The sequence below is a fragment of the Osmia lignaria genome, chromosome 7 (assembly GCF_051020975.1).
Source record: "Osmia lignaria lignaria isolate PbOS001 chromosome 7, iyOsmLign1, whole genome shotgun sequence".
Taxonomy (NCBI): domain Eukaryota; kingdom Metazoa; phylum Arthropoda; class Insecta; order Hymenoptera; family Megachilidae; genus Osmia; species Osmia lignaria.
This window is the reverse complement of record NC_135038.1, coordinates 6785919-6811149: the sequence shown is the minus strand read 5'-3', so window position 1 is coordinate 6811149 and position 25231 is coordinate 6785919. Positions and strand designations below refer to the sequence as shown.

Here is a 25231-nt window from a genome sequence, read left to right as displayed (position 1 = left end):
TTGATTCGAATGTTTATTTAATTGCACGCTGCACAGCCGACGATGGACGGGAATCAACGTACACCCTCTTCTTTCAATTAGTACCTACCGATTGATCGTTGCTCCATCGACGAACATTAAACTACACTGTAAAACAACGATACACGTAATATTGATACGCTGATGCTTTTTTACTCGGAATTTATGGTGTCCCGTTGAAATAGAGAATTATATGCAGAGTTTAGAATATTTGGAACTCTAGAAACTTCAATCACGAATAATCTGACAGCTGCTATTAACACGTCGACTGCCATGCGAGCGTATTTTTATTTTTAATAAATCTTACTTGTTATTTTCAGAATATTTCATTATTTCAATTAACCTTCATTTCAAATATCTAATCTGAATATCTTCTATGGAAATTCAAATGTCACTTGAATATGGGTGACACGGCAATCAACATCTTAATTATTGCCTTCGTCAAGTGATCAAATCATCCATTAAAATCGTCAGAAAATAATAGAAACTTCGTAGAGGTGTAGAAAGTGAAACGAAAGGGAAAAGATCAGAAGAAGGGAGAAAAAAATAAAATAACCAGTCATGTAAATCCTGGCTAACAATGTATAATACTTCAAACGGTATCGGGTTCTCTGTCGGCCTTATGCCGGCGACTCGGAAACTCGCGTGGGTCAGAACTGCCACGAAAAACACGGATCTTAATAAGCCGCGCCATTCAAACGTCCAGTTCAAACGGCCTACCGGGGATTACCGGACGGGCCGAGAGTGAAATTCTACAGATATTTCCTCTCTCCCGCGGCCAGGATGGCAGGTAAGCGTACTTTCTGCTTGTTTAGCTCTTCATGTTGGATTAATCCGTCTGTCGATGAAGAGCGAGGGAGAAAGAAAGCTTGGTATCGTAGCTGGAGATATGGGGAAACAAGGGTGGACGGGGAGAATGGGGAAAAAATAAAATACTTGGGGGAGATCGTGGATACGTTGTGAAAAAGTGGCGTTTATTATTAGACAAGTTTTTGCAATTGTTAATATTTCTTTAAGCGATAAGACTATGGATTGTTATCTAAATGATTCTAAGACGATGCATTCAGAGGGAGAAAAGTATCGTAAATGTAAACGTGGTCGAAGGGGCAGTTCGCTGTTGGAACTGACGAAGGCGCGGCCAGGATTTGTGGCCTTGATTTATGCCAAAACTGGCGTCGTTTATTATCGGTACTGCTGGATGTGTGCATGCGTGAAATTGGAAACGCAGACAAGCGTCCATGCAAATTTAACCCGTCGGTCTGCCTCCGCACGCTATTCACCGCGCCCATCCGACAAAGAAGGAACTTTACTGTCTAGCCTGCACGCGCCCTTCCTTCACAAGCCGACCTCACACTCCACGAATTCAACCTATGGGGGCGCCCCATCAACCAACCGCTACCACCCTCTTTCCTTCCTTCCTTCCTTCCTCGACTAACCCTTTCTAGAACGTGGAAATTCCCTAGTCGATTCAGAAAGGGTCGTACCTCTTCGGTGTCCTTTCCTCGCTCGACTTTTAATCGTCCCTGGGGTGAAAATTCGCCTCGTTAAACGATTTCCAGCTAGGCGTGGGGTAAGCAACAGCTTCGGGGCTGGGAAATGAAGTCAAGTGATTTTTTATGTCGGATCTTGTCACCTATGCTAAATGACTGATTGTAATTAATGTAAAGCAGGGAAGTCTGAGCCAATGTGATAAGCAGTGGCGTGAATAGAATATTTTCTGGGTGGAGCACGTCCCCTAGAAATTTAGAAATCTAGGAACCTAGATATTTAAAAATTCAGAAATTTAGAAATTTAAAAATTTGGAAATTTTAGAATTGTGAGGGATTAGCATAAATTTTTTTTGGGAAAGATACGCCCACCCTCCTTAGTTACATCAATGTAACCAGTCGTCCAACAGTTCTCCAAGCATTGTTCCGTACAGACTGGCTATCCGAAGATGTCTCACGTCGAGCGGAAACGCAATGTCGCTCGACTGTACGATCGTAGCGCGAGGTGTTTGCGTGTTGCATATTACAAGTATACGTATCCCTGCCTCGAATCCTCAACTCCGTCTACAAGCCGTTACTTGCTACTTTTATTTCCACGATAGAGGCTCGGTCTCGTAGCACGGTATCCGTTCTTTCCACCAGATTTCCGTCTTATTGTGCCGCTTCGCAGTATGCTGATAAGGGAACGCCTCGGGGATGTAGAAAGGAAGTGTCGGTGCAGCTTGTAATCTCGAGAATTTTATCGCCCACGTATAGAAACACTTTTACGTGTTCTCCAAGTAAGATACTACCATCTCGCTTTCTCTTCTTACAACTTATCTCGCGAAAACGCGGATCTTTCCTTCGCCGCTTATTCTTCTTTAATTATCGATTCGTAACTTGCGAAGGAAAAAATTATGATACGGCTCGAACATTGTGATTTTCCATCTGAATACAAAATATAGAAAGATTTACTGGTGATAAACAATGCAACGTAATCTGGAGCAAGATATTGAACAGAAAATATTTTAAAAAGAAATGTATTATGAGAGAATTTTTTTATTGATTTTTGTTCATCATAGACCACTGCATTTTTGATAAATTAACATAATATAAAATAAAAATTATTATTCAGGTAAATTTATCAGTATTTGATTTAAAAAAATTTGATTTTGAATAATAATTATTGTAGAATTTTTAGGAAAATATTGTAAACACTGTAGGAATGAGAAAGAAATAGAAGGGAAGAATATTGATGGAGGATAGGATGAAATTTTTAGAACAACGGTTTCAGCTTTCAATCACCAGGAACACATTGCATCTCATCGGTGTCCTTTTTCCAGATATACAACGTTCGAACACATGTACAGGAGAAAATGACGCTGCGAACCATTTGGCGCGTTCTTATAAATCTTTTAAAGCCGAAAGCACGAAAGCTCCAGCAGTCAGTCGATCGTTCTCTACGTAAAGTCATAAATCATAAGCGGCGGTGTTGCTTCGTTTCTCTATTGTACCTATGTACACCATCGGGTCCCGGCGAAATATTTGAATATTTCATTGACCGACCAAGATAAATAAAATAGCAGCGAAATTCCTGCTACGAAATCATCGCTGCGGTACGATTTCTCCCGTTGTTACGATTGTAATAAAGATAACACTTTGTACACGCGATGAAACTTCGCATCGGAATCGAGGATAGTTTGTGTATCTCCACGGTTGAAACTATAAAGTACGGGAATATAATGATATTTTCACTGAAATAACACTTTTCCTCCTATCGATTCTTTTTCCATTTAACTAAAGGTTTCTCGAATATTTTTTATACAAAATTGGTGATTCTTTATTAAAGCAAAAATAAGTTACAATTTCTATTAGAACTATTTTGTAGAATCTTTATACAGGTATTTTGTTAATTTTTAAGTTTTGAATTGTTGTACCAGAAGTGGCAATTTGTAATAATCTTCTGTCATCGAATCATGTTGAACTTTCCATCATTTGATATGCAACAATTTAATAGAATCGGAATTTATTCGGATTCTCTTAAAACTCGAACGATTATTCGCATTGGAAAATTCGATGGAAAGAAGAGAGTGTTGGTCGAATTGTTTGTGTTTTATTTTGTATCGGTGACGCGACCATTGGAATGTCCAAACTTGACATTTTTCGAGCGCCACTTGCATCGTCGCTCTCGATGTTCGAAGAGTATTTCATGGAAAAATCCGAGATTTTATTCGATCGAGCCTGTATTGTTGTTCAAATAGCACGGGTGTTGTTTTTGACGAATCTTTTCGAGTATCAGCTATGATTAAATTACGTAGAAAATAATCATCTTTTCAGATTTACTTGTAATCTAGAACAGAGTTCATCATCCATAGAATCTATTTGTTTTTACACCAATTAAAAATAAATCTATATGAAAAAAAAAAATTGTAAACAAAATATTCTTAAAAATAACAGAGATAATTAAGAAGATGAAATTAATTAACTCTGTGTATCTTTCAGGAATAAAGTTTCAAATAGAATTTGAATATATCTGTTCACAATTATTGTTCGAAATTACCGAGGACCCTTCACGTTCTCCGATTCTCTCGTGTCATTAAAAATATCCGAGATAATTAATACTTCGACAAGCAGTCAGTCGTTGAAAAAGCAATGATGTTTCAAAACGATATTTGAAACACGCCACTGGTCGTTTGAAAATCCTCAACAAAGACAAGCAATTACTAATGCCAGTACTATTTGTATCCGCGGAACGTGTCAGTTCAAAGACGCGCGACACGCTCGAATTTAAGACGTGACACTATAATTAGTCCGAGCGTGAGAACGAGAGGTTTCAAGCTGCCGATTAAACAGGCTATTAGCAGCAGCTGTTACGTGACATCGTCTCGTCTTGTACTCACCGTACGATGTGTCGCGGTTTACGTACTCGTTTTATTTTTCATCTTCTACGACACTTCTTCAGCCTCTCGTAACTCTCTCATAGAGAGAGAGAGAGAAAGAGAGATCCTCTCCAGCGAATACCTGCTGCCTCTGGCCGGGTCTGATTAACTTGCCACGAAATTATCTATACAGCACTGGCAAGGCTCTACCTTGTCGAACGACCTCTATTCTACCTCCATTTCTCTGCCGCAGCTTCGTAACAGTTTCACGCCCTATACTCGAAGTATCCGTTAACTGAACCGTTTGGCAGGCTCGGGCATACCGTAGCGGTTGCTTGTCCGGCGCAGCGCGGTGCAGTTGCAGCTACAATTCCCGTGTGCATCGGTAAGGAGCATTCTGAGAGGCTGCTAGGGGGTAGAGGCGAAATAGAGAGATAGCTGCCGGTGTAGTTACTGTATGCATGATCCGCTGGCCACCGAGTGCGGTAATAACCGCGGCCATACGGTGTACCAGTCAAACGCATACCGTATTGATTTTAATATCTACACCCCCTCGGGAAAGCATGGGAAATTTCCTGGTTAGGTATTTTCAAGACTCCAAACCATAAGAAAATTAAAAAAAAAAAAAAAAAAAAGAAAAAATATTTGTGGTATCGGAAATGAATATAGTTTATTAGAATGTATAATAAAGAGGTTAATGAAAAGGGTACGGAATTTACACCAAAATAGCTCGCAAAATCAAAATTCTTTACTCTCCAAAATTAAACTGGCATCAATTCTAAATCTTGCAATTTTTAAAATTCAAAGGTATTTAAAAAGGGAACAAAATAAATTCTAATTTACCATTTCTAAGGGTGGGAAGATTAATCTCAAAGTGAAATAGGTTCTCTCATTTTTTTTTTTGCATTAAAGTATTTATAATCTATGGACAGATCTTCGGTATGAACCTATCTGCTTCTTTTTAGGTTTTTCAGTTATTGTGAACATAACAAAGCGTTAGAAAAAATTGATGAATCAAAAACGCATTGGAATAATAGGGATGTTTTAGGTGGAACGTATGCATCGAAACGAGTTGAACACGATAAAACCAATGTCGGCAATGTGTTTACAGTTTTATGGGGTGTTGGTTAAATGCGACACGATGTACGGACTTTAATAACTCTCGCGTGATACGGGAACAGAAATACGGCGATACGGAGATTTACTGGTGTGCGAGCGTTCCGTTCATCTATGAACAACGAATCGTGCATGCGACAAATTTACACACGTTCATTTTACAGTGAATTGCTTAGCGATTAACGAGACCGTGAAATATGATCATTTGTGATATTGCAGCGTATTTGTGATATCGTTAATCAGGTGTAAGTGTTAGCTTAGTGCATAACAGATGGGGAATTTAGGAATATTGAAAGTCTGATACAATTTCATGACATAAAAGTATGTTAGATTTGTACCTATTGTATATCAATTTAAAGCTTAAACTGTAAAGAAAATTTTTATATAAACGTGTCAGAAATATTTTCAATACAAAATGGCTGATGACCAGTTATAGCAAACCATGACCGATTTTGGAAACATAGAAAGTCCAAGGTGATTTGATGACATAAAAATATTGCAAAATGGCACCTATTATATATCAATTTAAAGCTTAAGGTCCAATAAAAATGGCTACGTAAGGGTTTGTTTATTATTTTTAATACGAAATAATTTATTCTTAATTAATTAATTTATTCTTAAATAAACGATTGAAAATTTCATGTTTGTTAATGGAGAATATTAATAGCAAATGTGTGAAAAAATTTGTCAAGTATTTTTTCATTACATCAAAGAACACTACAATGGTGTTCGATTTTTTATCCTAACCATAGAACTTATTTTCGTCGGGTTAAATCTATAAAAACAGCCTTACATTAAGCTTACTCGACGCTATTAAGTTTAAGCAGCTTCCAACACGGGAGGGAAAAGCTATGGTGCTAATAGGATGTACTCGCCTTGTGTACTTGGAGCAAATGAAACGCGAATTTAGACCGGCTCCTGTGTTTTTCAACGTTTCACCGTTGGGAAAAATGTCCGGTTGGAGCTTATTGCTCGTTGTATAGTTGAAACGCGTTAACAGTTAATCGATAATGTTACATTAGCAGGAAAACAGTTGAGCTTGAAGTTTGTGGAAATAGAAATACTCTAATTATTTCTAATTTAATTCTCTCGCAATTTTATAAAACAATGAATTATAACAAGGTAAATGACAAACGTGTTGTCCATCGAATTGTCTAATTTAAATTATTCAAATACCAACGTTTCCCATAATTTAATATCTGAAACTTTAATGTTTGGGATTAAACTAATTCCATGGCATTCTGATTGCAGGACCAAGTCCGTTCACGGCATTAAAGATTCCCTTTAAGACCCCAATTGGGAGTCTGCGAGCGTCTCAGCCGTGCATGTTGGAGTCTGCTGATCCAGGGGTGAGTTTACTCTTCAAAATACCATCTACAATAATTTCCATAATTATATTTAGAATTCATCAACTCGCGTCAGCGTGTCTACGGTAAATAATTCTGAAACTGTTCCGTCATCTGATAATTTGGACTTTGAAAAAAAAAAAGGGGGGGGGGGGGAAGGGTTAAGGTTAATTTTGAGATCATACAAAACGAGAGACCGAAAATAGGAAAATATCGTCGCGATTTTACGCTGGGACCACTTGAGCGTAATCAACGAGCGGAAAAGTTGCGCGAGGGAGTGAAAAGTACCACTTAAAATTCAAACGTGAAGCGGACATACAAAGCGAAAGAACGTCCTCTGATTCGTGAACGATGATCGAGGGGGGAAAGAGAGAACGACAGAGAAGAGTTTATGGGTATAAAACAGAGTTTATGATCCGAGATAGGCAACGGTGGACAGTAAATGCTTCATTACTGTATCAAAGGTAACGTTTACGAAAATTGGTTACGCTCCTGATATCTTGCACATCGTTAAGCTATTAATATATATTCAAGGTGTTCAAATAATCCTGATGTAATAAGAAAAAGGTGAATTATTTTTAAGAAAATTGAAATTTTCATTTTTGAGAAATTTCGATTTGAAATATAGTAGAGGTTGAAATGGTTAAATTGCAATTTCATGACATAAAAGTATCGCAAAATACTACTTACGGTATACAAAGTTAAAGATTAACCTCTGGTGAAAATAACTAGATACGCGCACATTCATTAGAATACCATTAGCCACTAGAAAATTCATTCATTAGACATTACTCTTAGTCAGCCCCACAGTGATTCCTATGCACGGTTTTTAATTTCCTGCTCGGTACATAGGAATATTAATTTTAGTTAAGTATCCGGAATATCCATGAAGCTTGCACCTCGTTAATAAAGGGTTTCATATCGCGTGAAAATTCAGTCCGAAGCGATTGAAAGTTTCGTCGTGAAGTTACAGGGTCGAGTAACGAAGGAAGGCGAAACGAGGACAGGTTGAAAAGTTTTTATGGCGAATCGAAGTTTAAGGGTAGCGAGTGAAGAGGACTCGCAATGCGACAGATAGGAAATCGAGTATCGGATTACGATGGAATGACTGCACTTTTAATTAAAAGGGTTAAAATAAGCACAATCAAACGTTTTCGTTGATCTGATTTGTTTGATCAATTATTGTTAAATGGATGTTGCTTTCTTGGTGTTAACTTGTTAATTCAGAGTTAAAATTCGTTTTCACTCACATTTTTTAATATTTTTAAAGCTATTTGTGTATATTTCATTTAATGATATGATGTTTGAGTACATTATTCAGAATTTAGTTTTGTTTAAATGCGATCATAGGTATGATGTGTTTTTGGAGTGATTTAATGAGAGAGTACCCTTAAAATAATTAGTATGAGGTGTGAATAATTTTCATCATGTTTATTCATCGTTGAAATCTAGTCGAGAGGAAGAACGATAGTCACAGGTATAATTTTCAGCATGATGATTAGTCTTCATGAACATAATCCGCATTAATGCTAGCAGAATATTATTGTTTTAATGCCCTTATTTACATTCATCTCTTGAGGGTCAGGAATTGAATGAGATGAGAAGGTACCATCTCTTCGCTCTCAAGTCGTGAAATTTTGATGATTTAACCCTGGTGCATTTAATATTTAGTAATTTTCTAGTAAAACATTTCGCTTATGTGAAAGCTGAAAGTGTTGGTTTCATTAGATATTATTTTCAATATCTCGTTATTTCTGATATCCATAATTTAAAGTTCTTAATCCGTACCTGATTTAATAATTAATGATGAAGTGTTGAAAAATGAATCGAGCAATTTTGTATAAAATTTATTGCATTTCACTATGAAAAATTCAATTTTGTCACTTTGTCACGCGTCAAAATTGAAAGCTTCAATTAATTATCTGTAATTTAATAAAGGAATCTATCAATGTTATCCAAATGTCAAACGCTGTATAGGTATTTCGTGATCAATCTTCATTAGCCAGTTTTCTTTATTTCACACGAGATCACAAATACATAAATCTGTCCAGACACCATCGGACAATATTTCACGGTGTAGACATCGAGTAGAAAAGAATGGACAAAAATGGTAACGAAATATTCGGGGAAAAACGCAGATGGCGGTCAATATCTGAATCTGTCAATTTTTCCCAAATATATGTTTCTGCTTGTGTTGCTTCCGTGAAACAAAAGCCAATCTCCTTCTGACGTGTATCGTCAAAAAATTAAATCAACCGATACTTGCGAGCCAATATTGAAACCCATCTCTTGTAAAAAAGAATCTGAAACTTGACACCATTGAAAAAAATCTATATGTAAAAGAATATTGCAAAATATTGTGCTTTTAAAAATTTCAAGTCTTCAGATTTCAAGCTACCAGAAATTAAAAGCTTCTAATTCATTACCTCATAAATATTACAGTAATATTATAATGAGATTGCAAGCATTAAAATAATAAAATAGCAAATTTGAAGCTTGAAATTTTTGAACTTGAGATTTAAAAAATTTATTAGTATTATTATTGGTATAATAATTTCAAAATTTCGAAATGTCCCAATTCTATGAAGAGGTACTATATATTATTCTAATAATCACCTGAGGAGATGCAACTATTTCCCGCTTAAACCCTAAGATTTTAATTAAATTCTGCTCACGTGCCAATTTTCCACTGTCTTCGCTCATGTTCAACGTCACACAGCTATTAAAAACTTTCACTATTATCCAATATTCTCTAAAATAACAACTATGAAAATCTGTAAAATCCTGTTTGAAACTCCATTCACTTTATTTTTATCCCATTAAACATTAGGACCACCAAAAGCTGACGTAGGTATTGGATAATACCGCAACAGGGGGTGAAAGGGGGTGGAAGGTTGAGAAGCGAGCAAAGCAACCTAAGTGAAACGAATGTCGGTAGTTTCCCAAAGCAGTTTCAGGATATTGTAATGGTGTCAACTTTGTCCATTAACCATCGATTTCGACGCGTTAGTCAACTGGTCCGAAAGGTTGATCACTTTTTACCAAGTACATGTAACTTTCTTTCGAACTTTTGACAAGCCTCGCAATTTTAACCCTTTTAATATGGGTCGCCTCTGATTCGTACGATTTTATATTAAGTTGTTAAAGATTTGGAAATCTGGAAAATTAGGAAATTAGGAAATGAGGAAAACTAGAAATTGGGAAATTAGAAACTTGGAAAACTGGAGATTAGAAAAACTGGAAATTGGGGGATTAGAAACTAGGAAATTAGGAAATTAGAAAATTAGGTGATTTAAAAATTTGGGAATTTGGAAATTTGAAAATTCCAAGAAGGGCTAAAACAATAATAATTAAGAGTATCATTGACCACCCTTAAATTGACGAAACGTCAGACATTTCAGAAAGAATTTTATCCTCGTGTTCTCTCGACCGTCGATTTAAGGGGGCTGAGATTGTACAGAGGATGGTGTTGCAAAGGAGGAACGCGGAGGAAAGCAATCAAGAGTCAGTAAAATTTTCGGGTAGCTAACCACTCCCCGTTACCGAAGCCAATCTTGATGAGTAAAACGATTTCAACCATCATCATCAGGTCGTTAGATTAACGGGGTCCACCTAACTGGAACTTCATATTACGTTTCCGGGCTTGTTTGTTTCCTCTCTCGTTTCCGTGAACGATGCACTGTCCTGTCGACGGTTCCGTTCGACGATTTGTCGCAGCCAAATGCAATTGTCCCCTTATTTCTTCGATAATTGCGAAATCGCTTGATGAAACTGACTGATTCTCTGACCGAGTGATAGAGAGGGTCTATCTGATCGTTTTGGTCGCCAATCGAGGAGGGGGATTACTTGGTGGTGGTTGTTGCACGTATACACGTGTACACGAAAGAGCAAAGGAACGATTAAAAGGGGAAGATTATTAATCGTCGATCGGACGTGTATGGAAAACCGAACGAATAGGCGCGCATCGAGGGATTTTAGATTGGAAACCGAGGTTGAATCAACCTCTTTTAGTCTCGCGTTAAGCACGCCGAGATGCCTCGATTCTGATAAAGCCAGACATTGAAACATTTTTGTTTCCTTTCTTCGATCGATGTACAGGATGTTTGAAAAAAAAAAAAAAAAAAAAAGACAGGATTTATGAGTTAGATAGTACCTGGTATACAGAGTGAATTATGGCTCTTTGGGAAACGAGGATGGTTATAGATACGTACATAAAATTTAAAGAATTAAAAATTGAATATTTAATATCGAAGAGGACTAACATAAAAGTAAATTAAAAATGTAAAAGAAAGAATTTTTTGATCAGAATTCACGTCGTGTAAGTGAAATAAGATTGATTGATAAAGAGTTCTGTTTCTACTTTTAAAGTGGTTTATTGTGTTCCACGTTTCGTTTGAAATATTATTACCACTCTACAGTAGACGTACAAACGATTGATTAGTTCAGACTGAAGATTCCTGAAGATTGAATAAACGATTCGTTGATCTTAACGCTCTTTGATGCGAGAGTTTTATTAAAATTACCGAGTTTTCTGCGAATTCATCTTTAGATAAATCGAAACTATCGGACTTCTTTTCGCGCTTAACGAAGCGCTCGTGTGTCTTAGCTCGTTAAAACTTCTCGTAACTGTATTAATAAATTTTTTTATTTAATGAACTCCTCGGCAAAGGATAGTCGGATAATTTTGATACGAACTTCATCGATGGAAATCGAGCAATCAGTGAAATTTCTTAGGTGTTAAAATAAATAAATAGGAACTTGAATACAAATGTTTATAATTTGAGATCTAATATTAAGATATAAGATGTGAGGAATATTCTTAAACAATTTTTCTATCGTGTTTGATTGTATTCCACTTTAATAAGTCGCGAACAATTGATCATTAGAGAGGATCAGTAGTCGGTACGTGTTCGTTGATCAAGTTAATCAATGGACGTTAACTTTCCTCGCGAGCTTAGCTTTGATCTCTCAATGGATGAGTTGATTCATCGCGTCGCCAGACTTGCAGGAAACTTGTTTACGACGTTGATCAGACACGAACAAAGGCAGGAAGCTCCGAAGTTAATCTGTTGGCTGGATAATAATAGCTGCGGGTACATTATAGAGCTTAGATTTGCATAATTTGCATACACAATATTCTCATCAATGTCTAATGTATTGGAAATATTTTTTAATGAAACTCTTAATTACCTTTCAAAAGAGAATGGTAGAAATTGTTAGATTTGTAGCATAAATGAATGACAAAGTTAATAGGAATTCTTATCATTACCATTTTATTAATAAAATAAGATTGCAAATTTAAAATTTAAATTATAAAATTAACTAATACTCAATATTTTCATTATAATCACCCCTGCAATTACTATGTTATTAATAATATGAAATTGCAAATTGAAAGCTTAAATTTTCAAATTAGAATTTTTATTTGAAAATAATTAGATATTTCTGGTAAAGCTAGGGTACCTGGCTCTCCTCTCTGAATCCCCTCCAAAATATGGTTTGAATCCTCGTCACATTAACCATAGTCGGTGAAATATGGAAATTCCGGAAGTTCGAAAAGCGAAGGTGGAAATTTGAACAGGAGCCACGTTGGTTTCTCTTGTTCGTAAGTAACCGCCGGAAACGGGAGCGGGGGTGGCCGAAGGGTAGCGGAAGCCGTGTTTTGCCGCGAAACGTCCTGGAAACTTGACGTTGATCGGTGCAGGTCGGGCCCTTGGCAGCTTTCAAGTCCATGGAAGTTTTTGAAGTATCGCGGCCACACTCTAAACCGGGCCTCCCCCCGTGTTCGATCGATCGGTGCACGCGCGTAACGTTGCAATCGGCAACGCCATTATATCGATCGTTCGGGAGGGAGATTTACCGCGTGCATGCCAGCCGTGCCTTCTACGAACATATGTCATGTTATTTACGAGCCAGGCATTACTCTCTGCCCGATTTACTATATTTTATGTTACGTGGATAGACTCGCAATTCTTTCAAATCGGTTCACCCTGCAATCCGGTCACGTCCTTCCACTGGGCCACGAGGTGCGTATGACGATCTTCGCACTTGCTTCGATTATACGCATCCACCACGTTCGATTAACCCCCCTCTTACTCTATCTGATGGGAAACGATTATTTAATTTGAATCACGTCAATCGACGCGTTTTATCAATTCATGGCCGGTTTTATTTTGACGAGATTTATGATTTGATGTGTGAACAGATAGCTGTGTCTATTTGATAGATCGTGTACCGGGATAACGCGGTTTATTTTTGCGAAATTTTTGACATTTCGGGGAACTTAACAGTGTGACGGACGTGAGATTTATGGTATTTATGGATTCAGTCTCGACAAAACTATATTTGAGATATTTCAGGAATTGCAAAGTTATTCATTTTTAATTGGGAATTGATAACTATAGCATTACATGGAAATAATATTTGGTTAAATAATTAGATTTGCAGCCTTCATATATTTCCTCTTTAAATATTTGTATTTCATAGAGCATTCGTGACTTAAAATTCTTGAATTCAAGTATCACTGTTCACCCGGGGTCAAAAACCACCCATCAATGTTATCCCAGGAAGCGTGTAAAAATTCGATGGATCAGACATTCGAATTGCACGTCGAGTGATTGAAAACTTCTGAATGATAGTCGCAGAATGCATCGTGGCTTTTGGGCTGATATGAGGACATATATTATCGTGAGAGACGTTCACTATTCTTTACAATGATTGGCCTTCTTTCTCTTGAATGATGACCATCAGACATTCAGGATTGGTACCTGTAATCCATCGATGCTTTTCGGTAGAGTCCTGTTAGATAAAAATAACATTCTGAATTTCGATCGATACTTTTCGATTATTTAAAACAAATTATGTAGAATCATTATATTGTACTAACTTAAAATTTTTATTTATCCAATTACAAATAATTTTGTTGAGAGAATGTTTGAATTTTCATAGCAAGATTATTAGAAATAATATATAAAATTTGAAAAAGTAAAATTACTATCTAATGAGATTTTTAATAGCTCCAATGTAACAAAGTGCGAAGGTTCTTATCAATAATTATCCAACATTTTCTTTAATACTTCTCTATCAATTATCCTATTCTATTTTTGTAGTACCGATCGCTGGATGATTTCCGATGCATTCAGCCAATTAATTGATTTCTGTTAAATAGTTAGGTAAATATGTAACAAAGTTGGAACGAATCGGTTAGGTAATTAATTGTTGAAATCAATTTGCCATAATAGAGGAATCAATTAAATTACGTGGTCTAGTATGATCGGTAGGAAATCAGCTGTAGTTTGGCTGTTGAGTGTAAACAAAGTTGGGCAAGTTGTACGTTTGTAAATTGCATTAACGAATTATTGACGTGTACGTGCAACTTTGTAGGAAAGTTAATCGATTTCGTGCGGCGACATCGTGTTGCTCTCACCAACTATTCGATATTTCCAATTTATTAGCTACCTACTACCGGCTACCACCGTTGTGTACACAAAGACCACGGGTGTGGTGATTGATGTTTCAGCGGAAGTAACGTTCCTGACATCGACCAGAAACATGCAAATTTAACAGGACTTATACAAACTTGCTTTAAATTGATGGAATAAAGTTGGACATTAAGTAAATAAAGTAGCTTTGATAGGCGTGTAAAGTTTACGCAAATTATACAGCGAAACTCCCGATTATTAACGATTCACCCGTGTGTTTTGAAGTAAATTCAACACCGGCATCAACGTGATTACAGGTACCTAGACGAAGAGTTTCGCTTTTCCAATTTGTATCATGTATCGGTTAGTGCGTCGCCTATGGAATTATTTTGTAATCGTATAGTTGCATCGTGCTTCAAAGAACAGATTTTCTGTATTAGGAAGCGTTCGTGAATATTATCTAATTCATTTTCTAAATTAACGATGTATTTCTCGTTTAATTATTGTTGTTAGACACATAGATTGCTTATCATTATTTATTTCATTTATTTCCTCTATCAAAAAATTACTACGTTAATAATTTTATTAAATATTATTTTTTTACTAATTTATTATATCATTACTATTTTGTTAAGATTAACGTAAAGATGGGATTGCCTATTTTTTTTCTAATAATTCTAAAAAAAAAAATTCACAGAATGAAAAACTAGGTGTATTTTTTTAAATATAAAAATTGTTTAGAAACACGTTTACTCAGGCGACAAATATTCCAGTTCAATTTTGCTCGGTGAACACCTAAACGATTCGATTATTTGTACAAAATCCACCGTATCCGGTTACCGTTATTCGCCGATCGCTTTTCACCTGCTGGAATAGCGTCGTTTTCCTACCGGATTCTCATTTTTCGCATCAACAATATGCACCCACACATACGCACGTAGCATTTTTGCATGGTCCATTCGATGCGGTTTTACCGAATCGACACAGGGTTGTTTCTATGCACGGTCTTTCCTATCTGTTTCACCACCATCCGCGCCATTGTCCCTCCAGGGAATGAAACACACAAAAATGTATTTTTCCACAACGATTCGTGATAATCGGAAGTCATCACCACCCAACGAAAGGTCGTTTTTTAAACGTTATTTCCATTTTTCTGTGAATAGTTACAGTTTGTTGGATGCTCTAATATAAAATTTATGGCAGTCAGATTAAAAATGAAACCAATTATTTTTAATTCGGTTCAAATGAATTCCTAATTTCTGTCTGTATCTTAATTAAATTAGATTTTTAAATTATTCGTTATTTTATTTTGAGATTCAAGTAATTCTTATTTAATTAAAAAGGTGACTATATTTTTTTGATTACTCGACTCTTTATTAATTTAATCTTTGGTGCATTAATTATGAACGAAATTTCTATTGAACCAGCATTAACAATTCACGAATTTTGATTCGATCTGACAGACGGCCAGATTTTTTTCCTGCCACTGTAAACAATCTTATCGGCAGAGGTAAACACCGAGTCTGCTGCATATCTAATGGAAGAGAAATAACAGGGGTGGGTTTGTTTGAGCCGGCTTAGGGTTGCTTGTTCAATGAATTAATATTTCACTCGGAAATGGGACTAACAACTGTCTATTTTGTGTTTGCAATTCACTTTGAAGACGGAAATTGACACCATTTAGTTGTTGCAATTCAAATCATAGATTTATCATTATTTGATGACATAAAATTATTGCATTGAATATTATTTATATTATACCAATTTAAAGCTGAAGATTTAATAACCGAAAATTGAATATTCCTTATCGGACAATATTAAATTCATTTTGTCATCAAATGATAGGAAAAGGAAAATAAAATCTTCACAGGGTGTCTGAAAATGCTCTGACAATATTCTGAGTGTTCCAAAATAAGCCATTCGCGTGTGGAAATAAAGAGCGGTGTAAAAATTAACGGAAACAGCGACGATCGTGGATCCAGTTATCGTCCCGTGGGGTCATTTGTTCATTTTCTACGGTTTAAATGGCCGGAGACACCGGTTGTTATTGCCACGGAATGAGGAGGGCCAGGCTGGAAAAGCGACGGTACACGAGAAATCACCGCCAAACACCGACCGCAACTTTTTAACGAACTGATGAAGCGACCGTTGCTCGTGCTTTTCGTTTTTCCTCTTTCATTTTTCCTCTTCTCTCCTCTGCCTTTTTCCCTCCCCTGTTTGCAACGAGTCGACCGAGTACCATCCGACGGATAATTGCGAGAAATATAATGACCGGACCGTGTGGTTGCTTTGCGGTTCGCCTTTGGACGCGCAACTCACGCGGATTCGAGAGGAAATTATCGGTCGAATCGAGCTTAATCGTTAGGAGGATAGTTTTATAAAGACTCGGCTTCGTTTCTTTTTTTTTCCTTTCCTTTTTTATTTGCGAAAAATCGACGCTTTTAAGCCACCAAACGATCTCACCAGTTATATTGTTCTATTATCTTTATTACTTTTACCCTGGCCACGATACTTCCGGCCCTTCGCCACTTTCTTCGGTTCCCTCCATTTAGAACTGGATTTTCGTCCGTGTGAACGATTTAATTGGAAGATGGAAGGAAGCATATTCGCATGCTTCTGCCTGTTAATGGAATCGTGAAATTGAGCCGTGCAGTTTTGCGTTAATGCACGCGCATTAATTTAAACTTTCAAGTTTCCCTGTGTAACACGAGGATAATTGAACCTCGACAGCGTAAGGATGCATCCAGGATGATTAAACGTTCTTTCCTCTTTTCTTTTGATGATAGAATTTATGAGTTATTGCATTAAGATTGTTTTATGTTGCTTTATTGCTTTATTTAATTAAGCAATTAATTTATTATTGCTTTATATATATGATGAAAATTTTCATAATTTAATTATTTAAATTTTTAATACTAAAATAGTAATAAATGATAAGAAATCAGGAAAGAAAAATTCATGAAATTTTTTTTTTTATTTATTCCGTGGCAAGAATGGTGTACTCTTGTAATAAGCTTCATCAAAAGGAAAATATATTTTCGTGGAAATTGTGTATTCGGCAATGGGTGTGGAATTACGTCGCACTCGATAATTACGAGAAGTGGCAGGCACAGTATCGTGGTACATTTATTAGATTAAGATCTGACCTCGCCCAGTATAGGAAGGAGATTATCAGAGGGGTCAAGCTCTTAGATTATTAAGCGGATAGTTTGGGCGTGAAGATGGACGAACGTGTATTTCAACCGACGGTTCCCGCAGAAAACCATTTAGGAACGTTGTATTTAATGTAAAACGATATGAACCATTTTAAGAATAGTTTGACGATAAAATATTCGTCTAATATCTTTCTCTGAACGCCTATTTTTAACATTTATTAAAAATGTATAGAGTTACAATCAATAGCACAAAATAATTCTTGGAAAAATTATTTTTGTAGTGCGAGAAATTTTTTATTCAATTCCGAAATAAATTCTGAAAAATTTAAATAGAAAAACTCTTACTCTTCTATAAAATAAATTGCAGAAAATTTAATTTCCAAACAGGTCGAGGTAATTAAAATTCTAATTTTCAAAAAAGTCAAGGCAATTAAAATTCTAATCGCAGAATAGACGCGCCAAATTTAAAAAATTGAAAAGGGTAATATAGAATTTGGATTTTCAAATGGGAAACGTAGGTCGAAAGTTGCGTAGTTCTCGTACAAGTTCAGCAGGGTGGCAATTCGATTAGAGTCACTAGGCTCTATACGGCCAACTTTGGTTACATCGCCTTCAGCTTGAATTCGCAAGAGTTTAACTTGCTCGATTATCTTTTGAGGCTTGGCAAACTGTTCCACAAGGAAACGTAATTTCCGTACAATTTTCGTGTACCGTTCAAAAAGGAATTACAGATTTTTCTGTATAATTTCAACGAGAAATACGAAGGAACTGTTTATAATTTTTCCTTTAAGATTTCATTATCCTTGCAACGAGTGCATTCGCTAATTGCATCTTGAAACAGAATGAAAAATGCAATTCAATGCCTGTATTGAAAAACACGATGCATAAAAGTGAAAATATTCACTAGTTGAATGTTTATTGTTTGCAGAAATATTTTTGTTCGTTTTCGATGAATTCACGAAATAACAGGGTCAAAAATAATAAATAAAAAAATGTTTGTAACATGCTCTGATAAAAAGAGGCGAAAATGCAAAAACGTTAGTTTTGATTTTAGCAATCTGTTTCAAATTTACAAAATAAATATTGATTGCAGAGTTTACAATTTTTTTTAATTACAAAAAGTGAATAAATTAACTTGCATATATTTGAAACATGATTTTGCTTATTCGCATTCATTTGGATTGTTAAAATGATACATTCTAATTAATCAGTCAATCTTAATTAGAAGGTGTAAAGTGTTATCAGTAATTTATCATTCGGATCAATCTTTTCTTTTTTGAGATGGCGTTGTAACATAGTGACCTGGGTTATACACGCGAAGCTTACATTTATCTTCTTCCAACCAGGCTAGCCCTCAACGAGTGCTCTGTCTATTTGGGATGGTAGTGTTTAAACTTCATGGTATAACAATATTTGCATTTTCGTGACGCAACATTGCGAGAAACAGAATAACAAACTACGCATAGGGGCGAGCGTGTTGCTATTTGTTTTTTCTTGCGTAAAATTAGAACTTCCATGCCGGTAAAAATTCCTGCTTGAACATACTATTCTGCCATGATTCTCGTCTTTCTCTTTCAAATCGCACGATAACACGAGTTTCTCTGAACATAGGTGCTTCCTATTAAAAATCCTAATCTCCTTTTCTCTTATTTTCAATTTCCTTCGGTTCGTTTCACGGTAATGCGTTGCAATTTTTTCTATAGGAAAATGTAGCAATATTTTGGTTTACATTTTAAAATAACACAAGGTATGTGTATTTGGTAGCTGATAAAAAACCTTAGTTTCCTGTGTCAAAAATCTGTTTTTTAGAAGCTGGTAAAGAGCGCTCGTATTCGCGGAGCTAATGAACTCGCGCAAAAAAATGCTACGATTTTTCTGTCCGCGACGACTAAATCTTCTTTTTTTCTCTATCTCATAGAATATTCGTTGGAAATGTATGTACGTGTTTTTGATTTATATTTTCGGCGGACATTTAATCCAGCGAATTTATAAAATTTTTACGAACATTCGCGTTCGCGCATCGATTCGTCGAAACAGCGGATAATCAAGTGGCTGGAATATTTACCGGATGCCGCTGGTTAAGAATAATTGGAAAGTGGTCGATTTTTTCGCTTGTACCTATTCTCTATACCGTTTACCAGTTTAACGGTATCGACAAGTGTAAATTAAGGAAGTTTATTGCTCTCTTAGAAATGGTGCAGTGCGACGATCGCATTCATAAATGGCCCTAGTTATACGAAAGGTATTCCTTGATAAATGGTGCAATTAAAAATAAAATTTGATAACTGGATTCGAGAGGAACATTTTTCTATCATTATTTTCAGTCTGAAAATAGGTATACTCCAAAGTTAATTATTTTAATATTAATCCTTGAACAGTGGTGCACTGAGATATGCAATAATTAAAAATTTAATTTTAGCCTCTTTTTTACTGTCAAAATTTTAAATATAATTTTTCCAATATGTAAATATCTTCTTTAAAAATTTAAGTGCCTAATTTTGCACATATTCCTAAGGTTCAGATATTCCTTTATTTAAACAAAAATTGTTAATTCATTATTCCTTAGAACGTAGCTTATAATTTTACGATGAATTTTTCATTTATTTTTTATTTTACGTACAATTATCCTTGATTGTATCAATTATTACTGGACACCGTATATATGGGTTAGTGGCATATGCGCACATATGTATGTACAGTGGATCGCACTAACGAGGCAGTAAATTCTCCACATAGGACCGCTAATGATTACCTGATATCATGAGCTAATGGACGCGGCAGATGTTCTCTTTCGAAATTTTATTCAAACTTAAGTGCATCGACGGGCTCGATCCTATTTTGTGAATCATCCTAATCGTTTACACATTCAGATTGATCCCAAAGGCATGCCCAATTAACGTGGCCGCGGTTGATTCCAGCTTATCATTGATTTAATAGAGTTGTGTATATGGGATGGAACTGTGTATCGCGAACGATCTCTGCCATTTGATGTTGCATTTAGAATCGTTATCGAATTTTCTTGTTTAAATTGATATTTTTAAAGCTTCGAATATACGTGAAAATCTGTTTACTCTTTCGTCGAGAAATGAGTGTTAATTACATTTTTATTTTCAACCACCTGAATTTTTATTAATATAATAAAGCTTGGAGAGGATTTCAAAATGATTGAATTATTTTGCATAATTACTCTTCATTTTTATTGCTTTAATTTAATATTCTCGACAGCTCATTGCAGCGTACAGATTTTAGTTTTCCCAAGATAATCAATTGATGAGGTTTCGACGATGAATATGCGATTGTAGTCTGACAGAAGCAGAAGCGGATAAACGGTTCGACTCGCGGAGCGTTTCTTCTTCGCGGCATTTGCACGCTCTGTATCTGTCGGATCGTATGTAAATCTCCTGTGGCTTAATTACGCGAACACGACTGTTATATGAGGTTTCAGATCGTACGTAACGCGAACCGGAAGCCAATATATTTCTCGCCTGATAAGAAGAAACCACCCTCTCCGCATCTGAGCCTTGGTTAAGCCTAAAGGCAGATCGCGCAAGCGCCTCTTCGCACTTCAGACACTGTGTGTTGCGTTTATCTGAAGCCATTTGCACACGTGCTCGTGAGTTTCTGTCAGATCCAGGTTGGTTTACAAGTCTTTACACGATCATCTCTGATATCCGAAACCCGATTTCACTTCCGGCTGAGCAGATCTGACTGACCGTCGTCATTGAGACAATCAATATGCCTGTTAATTAGCGTTCTAATATTTATCATCAATTCATTATTATATTCTACCGTTCTCTGATATCTTTCTTAATATTTTGATTATCCATCGTCTGTTACTTTGACAGTCAATTATTTTGTATTTAAAATATTAATGAAAGGTGCTTTTATATAATTATTTTAAGCGATGTTTCAGCTTTAATTTGATGTATCATAAGTGGTATTTTGCAATACTTTTCTGTCATGAAATCACATAAGATTTATCACGTTTCAGAATTTATTTGCTATATTCGCAATAATGAAAAGAGCAGTCTGTTAATTGTGCGCGATTCGATAATAAATATTTCGTTATTGAAAAGAAAACATCGTAGCGATGGAATTTCGATTGCAATGTTCGCAAAATGAAATTCTATCGAATATCGTCTCATCGCTGCGATAATAGCGGTGTCAATGGCTTTTTGGGATATGAGGGACTGGATGAAGCGAGATTCTCCGTTTCAGTTAAATTACCAAACTCCCTCTCGTCTTGTGTACAAACCACTATGCAATATGAGTTTTGTCATTAGAATTCCAGTAGTTTCCTCATATATTGACATAATCGTAAGTATAGTCTGTCGAAAGCACTTCATTTATTCCATTTTATATCCTGTTTGAAACACTTTGAAAATTTTTTTATTAAGCAAAAATTTGTTGAAAATTTTAAAATATCTCATCCTGGTAATTAATTACACTTCATCTGTGTTATTATGCAAATCAGCTCCATTCGTTAAAAACCGTAGACAATTATCCCATTTTCTATCTTGTTAGCAAATCATTTGGCTGTTAGTGTAACAATGATAATTAATTTCGATCGAAAAGACTACATCTTTAAACTCGTTAGGTTGAACGCAAACAAATTATTCACAGTAACGCAGGGCACGGTTTTTCGTTTATTTCTGAACGGCAGGACGGAGGGATTAGGTTAACAAAAGCGTTGTCTTATCAGTTTCCTTGCAGCCGTGTAATATTGCATTCACGACCAAATTAATAATCTGATTACGGTGTACTATGGGTTAGAGTTTCAACTTTGCGCTTAATTAGCAAGCGATGGTGCCTGCAACGTTCGTGTTCGGTCGTATCAGCCGAGATGTTTAACTTGACCGATCCGGAAAATTGAAGTTTTTCCGACCTAATTAAAACGGAAAATTCGATTAATTTGATAACCGTATTATTCGAGAGCAAACGGTGCCGTAGTTAAGCAACAGGCGTGGAATGGTGAAGAGATAAATTGTAGGGGGATGGAAAATCATGGACGCATAAATTTCACTTTAATTTTATTCAAAACTATTTCAACGCCGTAAAATTAACACGGTTGATAATTCGAAGCTGTTGATACCAGAAGTAGTTATCCTAATTCTCCTACTGTTTATCGTTCGACAATTGCAAAAAATCGACTTGGATTGATTTAACAAAGGGAAGAATTAATGAAACAGTATCGCTACAAGAGCGCAGCAATTTTCCAAAGGATCGTGAAAGCAAGGAACCATCGCTAACCGCGCTATCAACACAATGGAAGGCCATAAAAGCATCAAGAGCAGCTAGCAGTAGCGGGAAGTAAGAAAAGGTACAAAGAAAGGCTTCAAATTCATCCTCTCCTCGATCAGCTGTCGGTTCCAGTCAACATCAAAGAAATCAAGCTTCCTAAAACGTGACAGCAAAAGTGCAAAAGCCACGTAACGAACAAACAAAGGGGAATGAAAATCAAAGAAAGAAGTACACACCTGGTTCCATTCTATATGTGTACTCGAGTGTATGGGTAAATTCACACATGTACAATAGGTAATTACGAATCTCCCGGGGGGCACTATACTACAGAAGGAGAAAATTTCTAACATAACCAACGACGAACAAGGATGACATCTTCTCGTAAAAGCACGTATTAAAATTCCGGACACTCGGTGAAATACTGATCTGCGTCGAGGGTGTTACCACAAAGGTGCGCGTCACAGGATAGGCGAAGGGAAGCGAGAGAAGAGAGAGGGTTTGGCTCGGTAACACGAAGAGAAAGAGGGGTTTTACAGAAGAAGGGAACACCGAAGGTGGTGAGATGCACTGTTGGTACTGCCAGCCCGTGCCCCAAGGGATTAATCACGGGGCATTATGGCGGCGCCGGCTCAAAAGCGGCCAAGGAACGAGCAGGTCTGAATCATAACTCAACCTCCTCAATCTCCGAGCGTATCTGCTAGGACTCGCATTAATAAGGGCATAAACGCTTTGTAATTTCAAAGTAGGCACTGACGGCAGCCAAAGAGCCACCCCCATGTTCTGAAGCTGCTGGTTCGTTCCTTCACCCGTCACCCATCTATCCACCACCTGCACAGCTTTCCAACAAACCACTGTAGTTACCAGCTTCTTCCCTTTGGAATAATCATACCGAACGTTTTCGCTGCTTATGTTTCTACGGCTTTAAATATTTCTTTTATATCGACCATCGTGTATTTTATTATTTTCTGTCGGTGCGTCAGAAAAGTGCAGTTGCATCCTGCACTTTTGGATGCAATAATGGATGTAGTTTTTGATGTGAATGCATTTAATTCAACAGTTGCAAAAATCAGGAAAGCGATAGTGAAAATGTTATCGAACAATAAATTATTATTATTTTTTTTTTTTTGAGAAAATAAAAAGCATAGAGAGAATGGTGACTGAGTCGGGGCCACTTCAATTACACTCAATGGTAGTTAAATTCCGTTGGATCAACAGAGTCCGTGGCTGGCAGCACGCCATAGAAAGTTAATTCCCTCCCCATGCGGTGAATTAATTCCTGCGTATAAATATATCGTGGCTCTAGAAATTTCTGGCCGCATAGATTCTACCTTTTCAACGAGCTGTCTCCCTCTCTGTGTATTTCATATTTTCTTGAGAAAAGGAAATTTGTTGCAAGAAGAAAGAGCGAATGTACGAGAAACAGGGGAAAAGGAAGAGAAACTAGGGTGTATCGAATAGCTAACTAAATCATTGAGTCTTTAATCACTCATCGTATAACATCATCTCATTTAAACTGAAATTTCAGACGTGCTAATGATTACCGGGTCTACTAACGAATCTGTCTGTGAATACGTGTACCTGCACTGCATTATATCCTTGCGATCTGCCAGAGATGGAGGAATTTCCCAGAATAAATGTTACAAGGCGTTAATTAAGCTTTTGTGCGATACAGTAATTTTTATTGACAATTTGGTGTGAGAAATAATTCTAGCAGGGTTTAAAAAAATTAGCATTTGAATAGTATTGGTATACCTATCGATTCATTAGCTTTTCAATGGATGCATTTTTTAGGTGCATCGTTGCACTTATGAAAATCTAAAATTATAGAAAAATAGAGAATTAGAAAACTAGAAAAATGTAGAAATAGAAAAGCAAAGAAATAATAAAATAGAAGACTAGAAAGGTAGAAAAATGAACACCTTCAACTATTTCTAATTTTCAATAGTTCTGTTTTCAAAGAGAATCTAACGTTACCGAATAACTTGCACCAGCTGTGTTCCCCTTTCGGAACCCAATGAAATTTATCGTTCGTAATATTGTTACGGTTCAACATTGTAACTGCGTGACAATAATTTCGATTCGTACTGTAATGGTAGAAAACTAGAATATGTTCGTTATAATGTATCATTTACGATGAACGTCAGATACGCTGATATGATTCTCCGCAAACATGATCGTTGCAATTCATACCCTCGGTGCATTCTGAATCGAATATCATTGTGCCACGTCATTAACACTGCGCTACGAATCTACGGTAATTAGATGGGCTCACTCTCTGATCGATTGTACTTGTAACCAAATCTCTGGTCGGACAAAAGCACAACTTGCTACACGATAATGCACTATCCTGGTATCAGCTGCATTCAACTGCATTGTTGAAACCAGAATCGAGTCGATTAATTGTAAAGAAACAAAAAGGAGGGGAGGGGGAATCAGAAATATTTTTTTATCTTCTAAAAGTACTTAGACATATGTACATACAAGGATTTCTGTCAGATATTCCAACCGCTTACATTGGTGTCACGATGTCGGTGCACTTTGACCCTTCTCGAGTGCCTGAAGTGGATCTTCAGAGAACAAAAAGGCATA

General features: G+C 36.4%; 1 protein-coding gene across 2 annotated transcripts in view; it reads left to right on the top strand.

Moving 5' to 3' along the window:
- LOC117604412 (uncharacterized) overlaps positions 1–25231 on the top strand; it is a 201701-nt gene that overhangs the window by 36047 nt on the left and 140423 nt on the right. Inside the window, exon 2 of one of the 2 annotated variants that reach the window (XM_034324430.2) lies at positions 6731–6828. The gene's annotated coding sequence lies outside the window, so the exon portion shown is untranslated. Of the gene's footprint in view, positions 1–6728; positions 6829–25231 lie in introns of those variants that run through there. The other variant, XM_076689248.1, reaches the window with a different exon arrangement.